At 51.5% G+C, this 5,000-nt stretch overlaps 1 protein-coding gene across 1 annotated transcript in view; it reads right to left on the bottom strand.

The window, feature by feature from the left end:
• Positions 1-5,000, bottom strand: part of col6a2 (collagen, type VI, alpha 2) — a 30,187-nt gene that overhangs the window by 23,690 nt on the left and 1,497 nt on the right. The window lies entirely within an intron of this gene.

Raw genomic sequence — 5,000 nt, 5'->3', positions numbered from 1 at the left:
CAACACATAGCTCCAATAACATCATTAAGTTTGCTGACGATACGACGGTGGTAGGTCTGATCACTGACAATGATGAAAGAGCCTACAGAGAGGAGGTGCACACTCTGACACGCTGGTGTCAGGAGCACAACCTCTCCCTCAACGTCAGTAAAACCAAGGAGCGTGTGGTGGACTTCAGGAGGAAAGACAGAGAACACAGCCCCATCACCATCAATGGAGCACCGGTGGAGAGAGTCAGCAGCTTCAAATTCCTCGGTGTCCACATCACTGAAGAACTCACATGGTCCGTCCACACTGAGGCCGTTGTGAAGAAGGCTCACCAGCGCCTCTTCTTCCTGAGACGGCTGAGGAAGTTTGGAATGAACCAGCACATCCTCACACGGTTCTACACCAGTACTGTAGAGAGCATCCTGACTGGCTGCATCACCGCCTGGTACGGCAATAGCACCGCCCACAACTGCAAAGCCCTGCAAAGGGTGATGTTAACTGCCAGACACATCATCGGAGGTGAGCTTCCCTCCCTCCAGGACATATATAACAGGCAGGCGGTATCGCAGCATCAGGACCCGCACCAGCTGACTACATGACAGCTTCTTTCCCCAAGCAATCAGACTGTTGAACACTTGATCTATCAGGATCAATAATTAGCACTGCACTTTATTCATCTATAATCTCACACTGGACAGTCAACATATTCTCCTCAATATACTACTTCATATATATATATATATATATATATATATATATATATATATATATTTCATATACTCCTTACTTATTGTATTGCATATTGTGTATTCTATATTGTATTCTATATTGTGTGTATTGTATATAATTATCGTGTTGTGTAAGTATGTGTACATTTGATATGTAAATTGTGTTGTGTAAGTATGTGTACATTTGATATGTAAATTGTGTTGTGTAAGTATGTGTACATTTGATATGTAAATTGTGTTGTGTAAGTATGTTGTTTATTGTAATTGGTATATGTCTCGTCACTGTCATGACTACTATGTTGCTCGGAACTGCACACAAGAATTTCACCTACTGTTGCACTTGTGTACATGGTAGTGTGACAATAAAGTGATTTGATTTGATTTGTGTGTGTGTGTGTGTGTGTGAGAGAGAGAGAGAGAGTGTGTGTGTGTGTGTGAGAGAGAGTGTGTGTGTGTGTGAGAGAGAGAGAGAGAGAGAGAGAGAGAGAGTGTGTGTGTGTGTGTGTGTGTGTGTGTGTGTGTGAGAGAGAGAGAGAGAGAGAGAGAGAGAGAGAGTGTGTGTGTGTGTGTGTTCTGCATTATGGCTGATTCATTTTTATTTGACAAATAATAAATGTCCTGTGTTTTCGTCTCACACATTCATTTCCTTTATCCCTTGAGATCAGTAAGAACGGGACACTGTTTGATAACATAGACTTTGAAAGCCACCAAACTTTGTGCTGCTCAGATTAATGTAACCATTTATTTTAATGACCCGAACAGCGATTAAAGGTTAATGAGGTCCCGTACTAAAGAGAGTTTGTGTTCGTGACCTACTCAACAGACATGCAGTTACATGCAGAAAATAAATGTCTTGCTCTGCCTCTGAAACAACTTTCCTTTCACCTCCTGTCCTGTTGAGACACTTTACGGCATTTAATCAATTCACAATTAATAACATCAAGTCCCACCCTTAATTTGTCTCTGTCAAATGGGTTTTGAACCAGTGATAGACCGATGTACCAACCAGTTCGATAACAGTGTTCGCTTGGCCCATTACCAGAAGTGTCGAATTGTCCAAAATCTACCAATAGATTAGTCATTGGATTGTCAACAGTTTCTATTTTCAAGGTTTTTATTTTCATGTTTAAAGGAGCAACAGAGGAGGAGGGCGGGGCCGGGCATGGACAACGCACCCCTGGTCCCCAATCAGCCTGATGGGGGCGCGCGAGGGATAAAGGCGGCTGGTGACGTCGGTTAGAGAGAGAGAGAGAATGACATGGAGCTGCTCTGTGTTTATGTTTGTGTTTTTCGTTCAGTTTATCATAAACTTTTATTTATATTGCCAAGCCGGTTCGCGCCTCCTCCTTGCCCAGTAACCGCTTTACATTGGTGCAAAACCCGGGAAGGAGGAGAGATGCCCGTTGCGGTGTCCTCGACACTGCCATCCGCCCATGGGAGCGCTGTTGGCATCCGCCGGGGTACGGAGTAGCCCGACCGCCCAGATGCGGGGAACGGCCACCATCCGCGAGGCAAGTGATAGAGCCACTGCCAGGGGTGGAGGAGTGCCAGAAACGCGGAGGGGTCGAGAGGACCTCCGTCCACGAGGGGAGAAGGGAAGCGACTCCCCAGCCGCCTGGAGCGATAGGGCCACAGCCAGGGGCGGAGGAGTGTCCCTACGAGTCGCCGGGAATGCGGAGGGGCGTTTTGTACGCCAGGGGTCATAGGTATGACTCCTCCTCTGTTGCTCCTTTAAACATGAAAATAAAAACCTTGAAAACAGAAACTGTTGACAATCCAATGACTAATCTATTGGTAGATTTTGGACAATTCGACACTTCTGGTAATGGGCCAAGTGAACACTGTTATCTAACTGGTTGGTACATCGTTCTATCATTGGTTCAAAACCCATTTGACAGAGACAAATGAAGGGTGGGACTTGATGTCATTAACCGCTTTACATTGGTGCCAAAACCCGGGAAGGAGGAGAGATGCCCGTTGCGGTGTCCTCGACACTGCCGTCCACCCAGGGGAGCGCTGCTGCCATCCGCCGGGGGACGGAGTAGCCCGACCGCCCAGACGCAGGGAACGGCCGCCATCCGCGAGGCAAGTGATAGAGCCACTGCCAGGGGTGGAGGAGTGCCAGAAACACGGAGGGGTCGAGAGGACCTCCGTCCGCGAGGGGAAAAGGGAAGCGTCTCCCCGACCACCTAGAGCGATAGGGCCACTGCCAGGGGCAGAGGAGTGTCCCCATGAGTCGCCGGGAATGCAGAGGGGCGTTTTGTACGCCGGAGGTTGTAGGTATGACTCCGGTCCGCGTAGAGCGGAGGAGGGCGGGGCCGGGCTGCAACAATGCATGCCTGGTCCCCAATCAGCCTGATGGGGGCGCACGAGGGATAAATGCAGCTGTGACGACGCTTCGCGAGAGAGAGAGAGAGAGAGAGTGACATGCAGCTGCTCTGTGTTTATGTTTGTGTTTTTCGTGGCAGGTCTGACTCCGGTCCGCGTAGAGCGGAGGAGAGCGGGGCCGGGCTGGAACAACGCACTCCCGGTCCCCAATCAGCCAGATGGGGGTGAGCGAGGGATAAAGGCAGCCGGTGATGACGCTTCGAGAGAGAGAGAGAGAGAGAGTGACATGCAGCTGCTCTGTGTTTATGTTTGTGTTTTTCGTACAGTTTATTATTAAAACTATTATATTGTCAAGCCGGTTCTCGCCTCCTCCTTGCCCATTAACCGCTTTACATTGGTGCCAAAACCCGGGAAGGAGGAGAGATGCCCGTTGCGGTGTCCTCGACAGGGTTGGAGGAGTGCCAGAAACACGGAGGGGTCGAGAGGACCTCCGTCCGCGAGGGGAGAAGGGAAGCGCCTGGAGCAATAGGGCCACAGCCAGGGGCGGAGGAGTGTCCCTCCGAGTCGCCGGGAATGCGGAGGGGCGTTTTGTACGCCGGGGGTCATAGGTATGACTCCGGTCCGTGTAGAGCGGAGGAGGGTGGGGAGTGAGAGAGAGAGAGAGAGAGAGAGTCAGCCGGTGACGACACTTCGAGAGAGAGAGAGAGAGAGAGTGACATGCAGCTGCTCTGTGTTTATGTTTGTGTTTTTCGTTCAGTTTATTATTAAAACTATTATATTGTCAAGCCGGTTCTCGCCTCCTCCTTGCCCAGTAACCACTTTTCATTGGTGCTAAAACCCGGGAAGGAGGAGAGATGCCCGTTGCTGTGTCCTCGACACTGCCGTCCACCCAGGGGAGCGCTGCTGCCATCCGCCGGGGGACGGAGTAGCCCGACCACCCAGATGCGGGGAATGGCCCACACACAGGGAAGCCTCTCCCCAACCACCTAGAGCGATAGGGCCACTGCCAGGAGCGGAGGAGTATCCCTACGAGTCGCCGGGAATGCGGAGGGGCGTTTTGTACGCCGGGGGTCGTAGGTCTGACTCCGGTCCGCGTAGAGTGGAGGAGGGCGGGGCCGGGTTGGAACAACGCATGTCCGGTCCCCAATCAGCCTGATGAGGGCGCGCGAGGGATAAGGAGGAGGAGTGCCAGAAACGCGGAGGGGTCGAGAGGACCTCCGTCCGCAAGGGGAGAAGGGAAGCGTTTTGTACGCCGGGGGTCATAGGTCTGACTACGGTCCACCTGGGGAGGAGTGGCTGCTGTCCGCCTGAGAGGGTGGAGGAGTGATCGGAGACCACGCGACGGCACATCAGAGAACCGGTGAGTGAGATAATTTTTCCCTCTCTCCTCTCTCTCGCTGCTGCTCCGTGTTGGTCTTTGTCCTTCGCCTATATGTTTGTTGTTGTTTTTACCCTCCTGCCTCCTCCCAGGTTGAGAAAGGCGGGGGTTGACCCGCCGGCAGACGGGACACAAGGCACCCCCCGGAGTAGGCTCCCCAGCCTGAGGTAATGCCGGGAGGACTGTAGCGTGGAGGAGGGCGGGGGGCGGGGCGGGGCCCTCCCCTTCCCCTCCTCCCCAGACTCGAAGCTCACACGGGTTGCCAGGTTGAGGTCACGCAACAGGAACGAGCAAACTGACAATGGCAAGTGACAAGCCTTACACTGTAAGCTGATCGCGTAATGTACACCTTTGATTTTATTGTTTGCACATTATAAAGCAGCTCATGAGGATTTTTTATAACTCTGTCAATGTTAGCGAATGCATTGCTGGCGTTCATGTCTGCAGCCCGCTAACTTGTTTCAGATCTGGCATCCCGAGTGTCTAAATACTATTGGGAAATGGGCGGGATCACACAGGCCAAAACACAAATTGACTCGATTAAACTTACGGTTTAATAAGAGATATGTTTGTTAATA

Source organism: Xyrauchen texanus, chromosome 32 (genome assembly GCF_025860055.1).
Source record: "Xyrauchen texanus isolate HMW12.3.18 chromosome 32, RBS_HiC_50CHRs, whole genome shotgun sequence".
NCBI classification, from domain to species: Eukaryota; Metazoa; Chordata; class Actinopteri; order Cypriniformes; family Catostomidae; genus Xyrauchen; species Xyrauchen texanus.
The sequence above is the reverse complement of the archived record's forward strand: the minus strand, read 5'-3'. Positions and strand labels throughout refer to the sequence as shown.